Below are 15,821 nucleotides of genomic sequence, written 5' to 3' on the forward strand. Positions count from 1 at the left end.
TGTCAGAAACATGACCTTAGCATATGAAAATAATGCCCAAGTATAGCTCTACTTTAAAATCTGAGAGGTAAGATTCAACTATTGTTCTGAAAATTTAAGAGCGTGATGACCTCTGGACAAGCAAGAGAAGTCCAAGCTTATTTCAAACCTGTGCTTATTGTTAACTACATTGCGACCTGCTATACTTTGGTTTTCGCCTAAATATAAAACTGTGGGCTTAACACATGCTCTCATTTCTTCATAAATGTTTGTTACCTTTATATACAACATGACAAATATATTTTATTTTTCAATTCTTTATTATGAAACTTAACAGATATATAAAAGTACTTGGTTAGTTTATTAAACTAGTTTGTTAGTTTATTAAACTAGTTTAATAAAATCCATAAATTATTTTTGCATCTTCTCGACCAATTTTGTATCACGTGTGCCCCCTTACTGGCTTAATTTCAGCAAATACATGTTTAATTTATTCTTAAATTGAAACCCTCATGTTTTCTGTCTGTGGTGTCCAAAGATAGTAGCCAATTTTTAAAATATGGTTATTGCTATATAGGTAGAATTGTATCTTATAGATCGTAATTAAAATTTGTTTATAAAATGATTTTACACTGTGACAAACTAAATTTAGTACTTCATTGATCTATTGGGTTCATTTATTTAAATGAAAAGTGCCAATATCAGTAACCAAGATATTAACGAGGTATTTTTCTTTTTGATATAACTATATGTAAATATAATTCAAGGTTATTAGTTTAGTTGTTTTTTTTTTTTTTTTTTTTTTTTTTTTTTTTTTACTATGGTTTATCAGTTTCAAATACTCATGTATCTGATTCTCAATGCTGGAGAGCTGGGACCAGGATGGTAGTTGATGAATATCACCTGACTGCCTCGTGGGGACGAGAGATCTGAGCATTTCCAGAGGCAGGGAGGAGTGAGGTGGAAAGGCAATGCATCTGGAGCTAGAGACTGAGGACCTGTTCTTACTGATGGCCCTCAGAGCAGATATGTGAATTGGACAGAGAAAAGCATGGTTTTTTGGGTGTTAATTTTGGCGGCTGATGTATTCTGTAATTAATTCAGCTACTGCAACTGGTATTAATTTTAAACACATTAATTGCAGAATCTCAGTAATTGTGATTTGACTTCTGTATTTACAATAATAAAAAACGAGGCTTTAGCCAGGAGGAGACAATTGACGGCACTCAATTGGAAGTGCCTGATCGTTAATGTATCTCAGCAGTGGTTCTTGAGAGTCCTCAGTGTTGCTCAGTCTTGCTCTTTGTGGCGACTTCTGCATGCTTGAAAAATTCTCTCCTGTACTCCCATACCGCACTGTGGAAGAGAAAGAGGGGAGAGTGGAAGAAAGAAGAGAGGGAGAGAGAAACATGGGCATGGACGTTACGTAAGGTAGATGTAAACTGTGATCAGCTTTGGTAATAACTAGAAAAAATCTCCTAATTAAACAAAAATATGAGGTGTAAAAAATAGAATTTATGCTGTATTTACTAAGGAACTGTCAGAGGCATTTGAACCAAAGCAACTCCATCTTGAGCAGGGGCTGGGTAAAACGAGGGCGGCTCTCTCTGTGTAGTAGCCATTGTTTTATTCCTTTATTTTCTTCATAAACTTGCTTTCACTTTATGGACTTGCGCTGAATTCTTTTCTGTGCAAGATCCAAGAACCCTCTCTTGTGGTCTGGATCAAGACCTGTTTCCGGTAATAGAACAACAGAAAATACAATACTCTATATATTTTACATTTGAAATGCTTATAGACAAGCGTATTTGAAGAAATCTGTTTTAGATAACCTCAGCCTTCCTTTTTCTTTTCGTCCTGATGTGGTCTCCTCAAACTTTTTTCAAATAATGATTGTCCATGCAGATGACAAGGCAAAGCAGCTTTTATTCATTTTATTTATCCAAAATCAACCTGTCTTTGCTGAGTCGCTTTTCGTGTTTCTTCTTTCTTCAAACCTTACACTCCGGAGATCCTGAGGACTTGTGAGCACAGCTTGGTTTTAGGCATTTTAAGCAGGCCTGAGACATCAATTGACATATGTAAAATGAATATTAGTTAGGTCCAGAAAGGCAGGACAACTGGGGCTTCTAGGTCACAGGTAGGTGAGAGACAAAGAGTTGGATCCTTTTGAGTTTCTGATTAGCCTTTCCAAAGGAGGCAATCAGATATGCATTAACCTCAGTGAGTAGAGGCATGACTTTGAATAAAATGGGAGGCAGTATTGTCCTAAACAGTTCCCATCTTGAATTTTCCATTTAGCTTAGTGATTTTTGGGGCCCAAGATATTTTTCTTTCACAGGGAATATGAGAGAGTTTTCAAAGCTTGTGTTTCGAGAACTTAAATTATTTTCATTGCAATGATATTTTACACATAGAATGAGACATTATCTTTTATCAGTTTTATTGAGTATAATTTACATATGGTAAATTCATCTATTTTAACTGAACAGTAGGTGCATATTGACAGATGTACATGGTCCTTCTATCATTACCAAAATCCACCAAAAATAAATATTTTAATCATCCCCAAGGCATTCCTCATATTGCTTTACATACAATTAAACCCCATCTCGACCCCAGCAGCTGACCCTCACTAATCTATTTCTGTCAGTTTTGCCTTTTTTTCAAATTTGAAATAAATGGATTTGTATAGAATATAGTCTGTTGCCGGGAATTTTCATTTAGCATAATGCATTTGAGATTTATCCATGTTGTTGTATATTCTTTTTATTGCTGAGTAGTAGTCCATTGTGTGGATATATCATTTCGTTTATCCATTCACATTTGATGGATATTTTTTTTTTAATTTGAGGCTCTTATAAATAAACCTTCTGTAATCAGGTCTTTGTGTGGACATACAGTTTTATTTTTTTTTTAAGTAAGATGGTAGTATTACAATTATGTTTTTTAAGAAACTGTTCAATATTTCTGCATTTCTACCAAAAAATATACAAAATTTTTAGTTGCTTCTTTGAAAATACTTGGTAAGTTTGGGCTTTTTTATTTTAGCAATTTAATATATGTGTATTATGTCCTTATTGTGGTTTCTCAACTAATAGTGCTGAGCATCCTTTAATGTATTTAATGGTCATTCCTATATCTTCTCTTGTGAAGTGTCTGTTAAAATTATATGCTCATTTAGAAAAATCAGGCTGATTGTCTTGTTGATCTTTGAAAGTTGTTTGCATATTGTGAATACAAGTTCTTTATTAGACATACATTTTACAAACACTTTTTCCAGTCTTTTTCATTATCTTAGCTTTTGGAGAACAAAAAATTTTAATGTGATTAAGTATAACTTATTTCTTATTTGGTAGCTTATGACTTTCAGTTTTAGGGTTTTTTTTTTTAATACATGCCTTTTATTTTTTTTCTGAATCTTATATTGATAGATAATACCGGAAGATTTCAGCATAGCAGATAAACTATAGCAAATCCTAACCAGCAGGGGTTTTAGTGACAAACGGGCCCATTCCATGGACATAGATGACTTCATCAGGTAATTACATTTTTGTTTTCTTAAGTGTTTACATGTCTTTACTGTGACAGCTTCAGATTAGAGATTTTAAAGGCTTTTAAGCCGTATAAAGTGCTACCTGGGAGAGTTACTGCATAGCACTTCCATGGCATGGAATAGTATTTGGTGTAGAAGATGAAGGCTAGTTAGCTGCAGCAGAATGAATATTTTCTTTAGGGACAGTAGTAAAGAACAGTCCAAGCCGGAATATAGCCTCTGTGTTAACGTGGTGTACATGTTCCTCCCCTCCCGCTCCCTCCCCAGCTCTCATTCGCACTCTTAGTATTGATGGCTTATCCCTCCAAAATAGTCCATAAGGTAGAAAAATCATAATACAGATATAACTGGATCTGATTTTTAAAATGTGCTAACTGGGAATTGCTGTCGTGAAATCAATCTTAAGCATACAATAATATGAGTTAGAATTCTACCTGGCTATCCTTTTAGTAATAATATATTTAGTTTTACAGCCGAGACAAGTTCTACACTTCTCAAGTAAAAATATCTCATAATTATCTAGGTAATTTAACTAAAATTTGTCCTGCTTGAATTAAGCAAGTAAGTCTTATCAAAATAGAATAAGGCTTCAATTAATTACCCAGGTAATTACTAACCTGTACTTACTGTTTTTAATCATTAACATGTTAACTTTCAGAAGTTCTTGCCTATTCTTGCCTATTTAGCCAATTCACTTTTAAAGTTTCCATGTTCTAGAGACTGAATAAAATATGCAGGTAGATTGTTATGGAAGTCATTGGATTGACTGTTTCTAAGCTGGAAACTGTTCTATATGGAGTTTATATTTTATTGGCTGGCTAGCGGTACTACTGAGACTTTTTAGACGTTTATCCTAGGCATTGAATACTATTCATAAGCACCTACTTTGCTTTTTTAGACAGTTTACCTGAACCTGTTTCTATGGGCCAGCTTAAAAATAACTTCAGGCCTTAATAGAAATATTTTATCTTTTCCTTTTCAGTAAATTTTCTCAAAGTTATTGAGCATGTGCAGTTTATAAACTAGAATCTAATAAGTACATAGATATATACAGAGAGAAACAATGTGTATTTAATTTGAATATAAATAACAGCTCAAGAGAGGAAGAGTGAGCATGTAAGATTGGTCATTTGTCTGACTTCTGCCAATTCCAAACAGCTTCTTGTTCAGTTACCATGTTAAAATGAAACAAGTGCTAATGGGCTTTAGGTTTTGAATTGAGTCTGTATAATCCATGCCAAATTAATTTTGTATATGGTGTGAGGTAAGACTTTCAATCAGGTTATTTGCATTTCTGTATACGTTTTAGAAACAGATTACTAATACCTAAATTAAACTTAAGAGGTAAAGCAAGATGGCAGAATAGAAGGCAATTGTGACAATTTATTTTATAATAATAAAGTTGTCAATTTTAATATTTTAGGCAAAATTTTATGATTTGTTGACATTGCTACATGAATATTACATTTGTTGACATTGCTACATGAATATTACATTTGTTGACATTGCTACATGAATTATTTCAATCAATGAGAGAGCAAAGAAAACAGGCAGGAGTATTTAAAACTTATTTGAGCATCTTTATAAACTTCTGTTCTGATCTTGAAATATTTCAATTCATCCAACTAAGTAAGCCCTCCTTTTAAAAGGTCCCTAGATGCAAGAAAACATAAAAGTGTTAAATCTTTAAGAAAATTGATTTGTTTGAATAAATAAATTTAACTTGAATTCTCAATATTCCAAAGGTTCTATTGTTGCGATGTTCTTTGTGACAAGAGAAATTCTCTCATATAATGCTGCCTTCTAAAGTCAGAAGAGGTTTATTTTCAATGTCCTTGTAGTTTTAGAAACGTGTGCTATTAATCATGAAAGTCAAGAAAAAATGGCAGAATAAATATGAACATATTTGAGAAACTAGAAAGACTCAAAGTTTAAGTCCTGTGGTAGGTTACTAATGTCTGAAAATTAAAGTACCCAATCCTTAGTAAGTTAAAATATTTTTTGGTACACATAAAAGTCTATAGTCAAAGTAAAATTTGTTTATGCTAAGTTAATTTTTTAATAGAAGAAAGAAGTATATTGATCAGAAGGAGCTAGTATGATGAGTGAAAAAATAAATGAACTTGAGATCAGAATATTTACAACTAAGTGTCAACTATACCTCTTACTATGTGACCTTGTACAGTTTAATCTCTCTGAGCCGTATTTTTGTCATTTACAAAGCAATGATAATTCTACCTCCTAAGTTTGACAGCATATAGCACAGGACCTCATATATGGATATTTGTTACATCATTGTAGCTAAATATAATCCAAGGAGGAATTAAAAACAACATTAAAAATAGGTCTACTGGGAATTTCTCAGTTCAATCTCAACAACAAAAAAAGAGCTAGCATTATTCAGTCATTTTACTTAGAGTTATTTCTTAATTATAACTGCAGAATTAGATGACATAAAGGTTGGCTAGTGTTACTCTGGATTTAATGGTGCCAGGGTGGTTCTGAAATGCTTAAAACAGTGTGTTTCTCAGAAAGCACACAACAGTTTGTGTTTTTGTTCTTCCCCAAACTTGAACAATAATATATGGATCACACTGAAAGCAAAACATTTCCAGATGTTGACTTGTTTTTATTTTAATGGCTAATTAAATATTCACAATCAGAAAGCTATGAATAAACTCATCCCCATCACTCTTATCCACCTATAAACTTGAATCATTTTTACAAATACATATTGATGTAAGCAATAAAATTCAAATTCACAATATTAATTTCATATGAAAGATGATGTTTTTCAAAAAATAAATCTCTCCACAATATGAGCATGGTAATTACTATTGCTATTGTGCAAGTTTTTTCAAGAATTCAACATACCTATACCACCTTGTGTCTTGGGGTAACTCAATTTAAGAGATACTGCTTTAAATTGTTACTATATTTTTGGACCCCAACTGCTGTGTTACACACTACCACAGGTGACTGGTTACCTGGAATCATCCATGATGTTTCCTAGGAAATTTTCTGAATGGACAGATGCAATAGGGATGCTTTTAAGAATTCCTCACCACGCTGATACTCCTGAAGCATCCATAAGCTGCAGTTTCCAGTGCACAAAAGCCGGTGATTTTGGGCCTTACATGCAGTATGTTAGACATATCATATGTAATCAGTGTTTCCTCTAATCCATCCTGTTAAAGTGAACTGAATATAGCCTAAGAAAGACTCCATAATTCTAAATTTGAGTCCTTGTGGACAAACTGCAACCTACCTTAACCTAGACAAAATTGAAAAGCTAACATAGGAGCATGCACCTGTAACGATAGCTGAGTCTTGGTTAGTCCCAGCAACTATACTTCAACCATTCATACATTGCTGAGTGTTCAAATGGTGTTCAAATAAGGCAAACGCTGAGCTGTAACCAATACAGCCATTCTGTACCTCACTACGGATTTCTGTAGGTCATTTCCTTTTTTTTTGTCTAAAAATCTTCTTCCACCACGTGGCTGCGCTGGAGTTTCTATGACTCTGCTGTTATTCTGGGGCTGCCTGATTCACGAATTGTTCGTTGCTTAAACTCCTTTGAATTTAATTCAGCTGAACTTTTATCAGTCCTCTTGTGTTGCTAGGTAACTCCGCCTTTAGATCATATCTGATTCATGTTTATGCCTTAAACAAAAACTATATAAACTTACTAGCTATTCTTTAATACACCCCATGGTATTCTGTTTTTTGAGGCTGCTTACTCTTCTCTATCTGAAACACTTATGCCACATCTTCTTCCAACACTTAAGTCTTATGACATGCCTTGTCATCATCTTCCACATCACAGGTATTTCCTGAAATGCTGATTATATAATAATTATGAATCTATCATGCTCTTAATACTTTTCTTCCCCTACTCCTTCACTTCATCTCTATTTAAGTGTCAATAACTTGAAGAAAAAATAAAAATACTCATCCACCCTATATTGTTCCAGTTAATAAAGTAGTTACTCAAATTAAGCAACAACTTTTCACACATTTAAAGCAGTGTCTAGAGGGAAATTTATAGCAATAAATGCCCACATGAGAAGCAAGGAAAGATCGAAAATCGACACCCTATCATCAAAATGGAAAGAGCTAGAGGAGCAAGATCAAAAAACTCAAAGTCTAGCAGAAGACAAGAAATAACTAAGATCAGAGCAGAACTGAAGGAGATAGAGACACAAAAAAATCCTTCAAAAAAATCAATAAATCCAGGAGCTGGCTTTTTGAAAAGATCAACAAAATAGACAGACTGCTAGCCAGATTAATGAAAAAGAAAAGGGGGAAGAATTAAATAGATGTAATAAAAAACGATAAAGGGGATCTCACCACTGACCCCACAGAAATACAAACTACCATCAGATTACTACAAACAGCTCTATGCACATAAAGCAGTAAACCTGGAAGAAATGGATAAATTCCTGGACACTTGCCCCCTCCCGAGCCTAAACAAGGAAGAAGTTGAAACCTTGAACTGTTCATACTTATACATCAAAAGACTTTGTTTTAGATTGATTTAGCATTTCTTTAAAATAAAATGAACATTTCCTTAAGAATTCAAACTGAGATAAAGCAGGCAAGTTGTTCCATAAGACTCTTGGAAATGTGTTGTGTTGTACTACAAAGGAAAAGGAGTTGTGATTTTCAAGCCAGATTTGTCAAAGGTTGAAAAAAGATTTCCCTATATAGGTACAATATAAAACCTCTTTCTTCCAGTAGAGGCTATAGATCAGTGTTTTTTATTTTGTTCTCTCCTCTGTTGGCCATCACAAATGAATGGTTTTGCTTGCTGCCTAATGACACTGCAATTTTATAGGTATGTGGGCAATCGAAGTCTACACAGTAGGATATAAAATTGTGAGAATCAAGTGGAATAAATTGTGATGATCAAAAGCCAGAAAAATCAAGTGGGATCTACAAGAGAGATCTGATGGGTCTCAGATGATATAGTTATGAAGTATTATCTGTTTCTTTCCAAAAACAGAGAGTGAATGCACAGTTTGACATGTATATTCAAAACATTATTGTTCTCTGTATTTCTGTTTTACTGTTTTAACCCTATTTGTTGGTTGTAGTGAGGAAGAGGGATGTCAATGAGGGAATAGTCTAACACATTTTAGTTTAATGCTTCTGTTCTGAAGCCAGGTATTTGAGATAAAATATTGCCAGAATATTTATTAAAGAGTCATCCAAGCATAGAAGTTATGGATGGTACTATTGTTAGCCCTGTATTCAGAATTTCTTTTCAGAACACTGGGTCTCAGAAATGTGGCTATACTAAGATACCATCCTAAAGGAGTAAATACTATTATTTTATTGACTAATTATCTTGGTGGCAAATAATCTGACTAACTGAAACATAGATAAAATAGGTTTTAAGTGCCCATAGCTAAAAAAAAAACAAAACTTTAAAAAACTGTATATGACTATTCAATCACAATACCTAACTTAGTGAGCAATCAATTTTTGGAATTTAGCGGATCAATGGACACTATATATAAAAAGTGTTGCTACTGAAAATGGTTATTAGTACTAACTTAATGAAAGCCTGTGTCTGAAGTACAGGACCCTGTATAAAATAGTAGAAACTTAGTTTGAGTCTCTGATAGGAAACATAAACATTCTTGTACCATCAAAGTCATTTTACGTTTTCAATAATAGAAGCATGTGTGCATTGACTTAGCTGAAGGAGACTAAATATGAAGATAATGGCTGAATCATGAATCTCAAGGTGCAAGGATACAGCTAAGTTTCAAGTCCTAGAAAGAGAAATTGAAATTCCCACTAAACATTCCAAGTTGTCATCGTATTCTTATTTCTATGCTTGCTTCATATAGTATTTTAATTCTAGCCGTATATAGATCATTTCTGCTTTTTAAGACACTGAACATAAAATGTGGTCACAAGCGACCCCCAAATATACAGGTGACTGGTCCATCTACCTAAAAAGAGAGTACAATTCAGACTAAATTCTAAATTCACAAAAATCTGTTTAGCTACCTTCTTACTCTTGGCCAGGGGCACAGCTCATATTGTGTGGATCTACTTGTAGCTCACCCCTTGGAAAGATGATGAGAAAAGCCTTCAAACACAAGGAAGTTGTTGAGAGTTGTAAAGAAATGTAATAGGTGCTGAATATAATATGCCACTTTGGTGAAACTTCTGCTTTCAGAAACAGGTGGCATGAGTACTGTGCATATCACAACTGCTCCACCCCGGAGGAAGCAACCCAGCAGGCCATTGTACAAATCCATAAAACTGTGTGGCAGTGTTGGGGATTACCATTCACTGAGCTCCTCATAGCTTCATTTTACTCTGACAATAATGCTATGAAGTCAGTATTAGTAAGTTTATAAGAAAATAAGGTACATAATTTTGAGTTCTTTACCACTGCTAGTAAATTTTTTAAAATGTACACATGTGTGTCTGATGCTTAGCAGATGTCAGGGTCAGATAAGGTTCAGTGAAGTGCTGGTACAGAATGTCCATCCAGAAACTCATAGTGGTGGGAGTCTGAGAAAAGTGGCTAAGAAAGAGGAAGGAATCAAATTTTTGCTCTGTGTTTCAACATCTGTATATTCTTGTAGACCATATAGCTAATGCTTATAAATAGAGAAAATCGAATCCAGATTCATGGACTAGACAGAAAGTCAATCATAATCATAATGCTAATTAAAGGCAGGATCTACCATTTGATAAGCATCATGATTGGCCATTGTATATGCGAAATACCTGTTATCAATCAACCCAGGGACTTCTCCTAGAGTGAGACTGTAGAATAAGGTAGGATAACTAGAAAGTCTTGATTACTTAGTTTGACCTACAAGGATCCACACAGTCCACTTCCAAACAATCTTTCTCATTCCATCTATCCATACTCTTTAAATAAATACTTATATTTCAACCACACCAGATATCTCACCCCAGATATCTCACCATTTTCTGAATGTATCATGTTCTTTTAATGTTTTCAACACAACTTTAATTATCCTTCCCCACATCCATACTCAGAGCACCGTCATATCCATTTCTGCTGTGAATGTGTCTATTATCTTTTAAGTTTCACACCACTTTCTCTGTTAAGAGTTATCTGAAATTACTTTCTCACCATGAGAGGTGAATGTGACTCACAATACGATGTAATGATCTGTATAAGTCTGTTAGTCCCACTAAACTGTGAGCTCCTTGAGGAAAGGAAGAAAGCATTTACTTTTTCTCTATCCACTGGCAAGATCCAAATATTTCTGAATTACCTAGCCAACATCATCAGAAACTTACCTCTCACTCCTCAGTGTCTGGTTTATGAATTATGCTGTTTCAGTGTGGTCATTTTGAAAGCCTGCATGACCTACAACAGTTCTTCAGAATTTCACTGTTTGATTCACACCCAATCACATATAGTTTACCTTTTTCTGAAAAACTTATATCTAAAAATATGGTTAATTCGAGTCATAGTATTCATGGGACTGTAAGAACATTTTTCTTAGTGTTACTGTTAATTACTTCACATGGTGTGTTAACTCCTACTTTCATTGTACTAACTATTTTGCTAACAACTAGATCAAGCAATGATCCTGGATTTAAGGTACTTTCCACTGTTTCCTGTAACACATTATTTTCCAATTTATCCAAAGGACACTCCGTTCATTTGAAAATAGATGTCAGAAAGACTGGAATCACAATTTGGACGGAAGTTAACAATTTTTGTTTCTGACATCTTCAAAACACTGTAGCAGCTTCTTCCAAAGATGACAGTATGACTGCCTTGGTAGATAATGCAACATACATATTGTTGATCTTATCTTCATCCAATATTTTTAATTGTGGGACTTTGGGCTTTTTTGGAGCAAATGGAACTTGCTCCAACAGCATGAGAGCTGCATTCAAAACAATATTAGAAAATCTATATACATATGTGTATATTAATTTTATTTAAAGAAATAACAAAATAAACATCTTTTTTTTTTTTTTTTTTGAGACGGAGTTTCGCTCTTGTTACCCAGGCTGGAGTGCAATGGCGCGATCTCGGCTCACCGCAACCTCCGCCTCCTGGGTTCAGGCAATTCTCCTGCCTCAGCCTCCTGAGTAGCTGGGATTACAGGCACGTGCCACCATGCCCAGCTGATTTTTTGTATTTTTAGTAGAGACGGGGTTTCACCATGTTGACCAGGATGGTCTCGATCTCTTGACCTCGTGATCCACCCGCCTCGGCCTCCCAAAGTGCTGGGATTACAAGCGTGAGCCACCGCGCCCGGCCAATAAACATCATTTATGTTTAATTTATTCATTGACACTGATCTGAATTGGCATGCAATTGTCTTCATTTAATCTAGTTATGAAGGTCAAAGTATCCTTGATACCATAAATATCTTGGCATAAAAATATTAAAGGAAATAGCCCACAAATTGTAGTAATAGTAATAACGAAGCACAAATAAAACCAACAAAATGTCAGAACTGACACTTCTCCTTCCTATGAGAACCATCTTTAGATTTAGCTCAGTCTCCAAAGACATGATGACACGTTAATATTTTAATAATGAGTAAAAAGTGAAGGCTTTTTGACAGAAATATGCTATTGAGAGAATATTCCAAAGGTGGATGTTTGGAATGCCTCCATCACCATGTGCTTATCATTCTTTTTGTCAAAACAATGTAAATGTGTTGCTTATAAAACTTCTGTTATTTGTGCACATTAAAAACAAAATTTTCTAGACATTTTTCATATTCCAAGCAAAGGATTTTAATGGTTTTAGAATATATTTGATAAATATGTGAATATTATAACTTCTAATTAGTAATATTTCCAGTTGAGAATATAAGCAGCTATTTGCTAATTGTCAAGAATAATGACACAATTGGCATAATTGGTATTTGAGATTGAAAAGTCTATACCATGATCTGCTTCTTCTATATGGATTCATGTATCTTTGTTGAGAAGCCAGGGTCTGAAGTCCAGAGATCCCCATCCACGGGTACTGTCTGGGTGGGAAGCGGGGGCTCTTGCGTCCCGCTCTGCCATGTCCTCCTCTCATTGCCCGTCTGTGTACTATCCTCTCCATCCCCTACGCGACTGCACGTGCCTCGAATGCAAGGTCCTGCTGCTTATCAGCTTTGCATCTGCATCATACTCACAGTTCCTGCACCGGACAGGCCTGGATCAAATTCTTGTGAACGAGCAAAAGCATCTGTAAAGGTCACCAATGCCCTGCTTGTCGCAACTCTAGCTGGACACTGGGCTACAATGCTCCTTATAAATGTGAAAGAAGCTGTGTGTGCTTTTCATAGTGTATAAACAGACTGGCCTATGGTCCGTGCCTGCCTTACCCAAGATCTTCTATATTTACACCAAAAATGAAAACCCTGTGGGGATTATCAGGCCCTCTAAATGTCTGGACAATCTGGAGGAAATTTTGCCTATAGGCCCAAAGTGAATGGCTTAAAAAATGTGGATTGCCTATGTCTATATTCAGTTGATAAGTAGAAGTGACACTCCGAGCAGCTTACTGTTTTCCAGGCATTGATGTTCCTTTTCCAGAATCACTTACCTGAACTTCAACCATAGAATAATGCAAGCACACAGGAACCAGGAGACAGGGAAGGCAGAGGACTGGGAGCTTGCTGGGGTGGAGAGTTCGGAAACCCAGTTTCCTACTCAACCTTTGTTGGAAAAAGAGTCCTAAGCATGTTCTCCTCACCATGTTGCATTACAAGTTGCAGACAAAACCTCTCAGACACCGGAGTGAGGAAGGAAGTGACTTTATTCGGCTGTGGAGCCTCAACAGACTTGCATCTCAGAAACCAAGCTCCCGGAAGAGCAACCCCTTTCCCTTTTTAAGGGTTTGTAACATTAAGCAGGAGAGCGGAGGCAAAACTGTGTCATAGCCCATTGGGTATCTGACCTTACAGTCTTGTCTTTTATTGATTCACTAATTCATATTTAGTGCACGCAGGAAGGAGGAAAGGGGAAGTGTCACAGCAAACTTGGAGAAGTTGAACAAAGGCAGTTAATCATTTTGTAACAGATACAACTTTAACGGGAAGTGGATTGGGCAAGCGTGGGGTAGGTGACTAAAAGAGGGAGGAACATTTCTTTGTTTCATTCTCAAGGTTGTAGATAACACAAGCACCAGTCTCGGTAGGGGGGTTATCTTTTAACCTTCAGGCCCTAACCATCGTCTGACGGCTACTCCGGCTTTCTACTATTTGTACCTTTACTTCCTTTCCTAGTAAGCAACAGGCAGGAGGGAAATTGCTTCTCTCCTCAACCAAACAAATTTTCTTTCAGCCCCAGGGGTAATCAACCTGGGAGTAGTCACAGCCTTATGTGCAATAATTTGGACTTTATCTTCTCCTCTGTCATTTTTCCTCCATCCATGCTAAATGAGTATGCCCTTTATCTGTCTGCCTGCTGTACAGACAAAACCAGTTAACTCAGTCAATAGTGTTGCAGTAAAGAAAGAGTTTAGTTAATGTCACATGGCTTCTGAGCAATAAGGGATTATAGAAACTATGTTTTATCAGAATTCATCTCCCTCCCATCATTCTAATCTTGTCGTCTTTCATTAGTCTTCTGAAGGTGGTTTCAGCCACTAAACAAGGAGGGGATCACTTTTAGGAAGGGGCAATTATGCTTGCTGCCAAGTTCAACTATAAAGTAAATTCCTTCCATGGTTAGTCTGGCCTATGCCCAGGAATGAGCAAGGACAGCCAGCCAGTGAGGCTAGAAGCAAGATAGAGTCAGCCATGTTAGATTTCTGTTACCACTATAATCTCTGCAAAGGTGGTTTTACCCCAATACCTCACTAGATTTATCCTTAATGTCCATATTTCTAGCATGTACCTCAAAGCTCTTCCAGCTTCTACCCATTACCCAGGTCCAAAGCTGCCTTTGCCTGTCAAGGTGTTTGTTACAGCAGTACTGCATGTCTTGATAGCAGTGTATATATTATGCATGGCCCTTCACAGAAACAGAAATAAAAGAGAAATATGCATTATAAGGAATTAAATCACATTATTATGGAGGGTGAGAAGTCTCAAAATCTTCAGTTAACAAGCTGGACAGACAGGAGAGCCTGTTTGTAGTTCCAGCCTATATATGAAAACCTGCAAACAAGGAGAGCCAGTGGTGCATGTTTCAGCCCAAAAGCTGGAAGGCTGGAGACGCAAGAAGAACTGATGTTTCAATTGAAGTCCAAAGGCCAGAAAAGACCAATGTCTCAGCTCACAGCAGCCAGGCAGGAAGAGTTCCCATTTCTCCAGCTTTTTTGTTATATCCAGGTCTTCAATCGATTGAGTGAGGCCCATCAACATTAGGGAAGGAAATTTGCTTTACTCGGTCCATCTACTCAGATTTTAATCTCATCCGGAAACACCCTCACAGGCATCCCCAATGACCAAGTGTGCTTTCACCCTGTGGCCCAGTTGACATATAAAATTAACCATCAAATACTGTTATATATGTTTAGCTTTACTCTAGAAAACTGCCACACAGTCTTTTAAAATGAATATACTGACTCTTTGCCCCTATTTTCAAAGTATCAGGGTTTCAGTAGCATTACATCCGTATTTTGACTGGTTATTTAAACATTTTCAATTTTAGCAACTCTCTCTTGAGATTGTATCTCTTGAATTAAATGTGTATTTATAACATACAAGTGATCTTGATACTGTTTTATAATATAATTAGCTGCTTAGGTGTACATTTTAGGGAATTTCTATTCAAACTTTAATGTTTTTTTTTTTTTTTTTTGAGGTGGAATCTTGCTCTGCTGCCTAGACTGGAGTGCAGTCTTGCAATCTCAGCTCACTGCAACCCTTACTTCCTAGGTTCAAATAATTCTCATTCCTCATTCACTCAAGTTGTTGAGATTACAGGCATGTACCAGCATGCCCAGCTAATTTTTCTGTATTCTCAGTGGAGATGGGGTTTCACCGTGTTGGCCAGTCTGGTTTTCAATTCCTGCCCTCAAGTGGTCTGCCTGCCTTGGCCTCCCAAAGTGCTGGGATGACAGGTGTGAGCCACCGTACCTGTCCTTTAATCTTATTTTAAGTGAATGGACTGTATTTATCTTTTTTGATTGGTAATATTTCTGTGTATGTTCATTATATAAATATTTTTAAGAATTCATTAATTATAAATGCACTGTTTCCATTTGTGGCATGCATTTTCATTCTCCATATCTTTGTTAAAACAGAATCGAGAATCTGAAAGAAAAAGCTAAATACTTACAACCAACTGATCTTCGACAAATCCTACAAAA

At 35.9% G+C, this 15,821-nt stretch overlaps 1 long non-coding RNA gene across 1 annotated transcript; it reads right to left on the bottom strand.

The window, feature by feature from the left end:
• Nucleotides 1–1,629: 1,629 nt before the first annotated feature.
• Nucleotides 1,630–15,379, bottom strand: LOC116535275. The gene is made up of 3 exons (XR_004262129.1): nt 15,369–15,379; nt 13,381–13,388; nt 1,630–1,710 (listed from the first exon to the last, which is right to left on the bottom strand). It is a non-coding gene; the product is annotated as an uncharacterized LOC116535275 (long non-coding RNA).
• Between the last annotated feature and the right edge of the window lie 442 nt (nt 15,380–15,821).

Source organism: Sapajus apella, unplaced genomic scaffold (genome assembly GCF_009761245.1).
Source record: "Sapajus apella isolate SASKATOON/1434 unplaced genomic scaffold, GSC_monkey_1.0 scaffold93, whole genome shotgun sequence".
In the NCBI taxonomy this organism is placed as follows: Eukaryota; Metazoa; Chordata; class Mammalia; order Primates; family Cebidae; genus Sapajus; species Sapajus apella.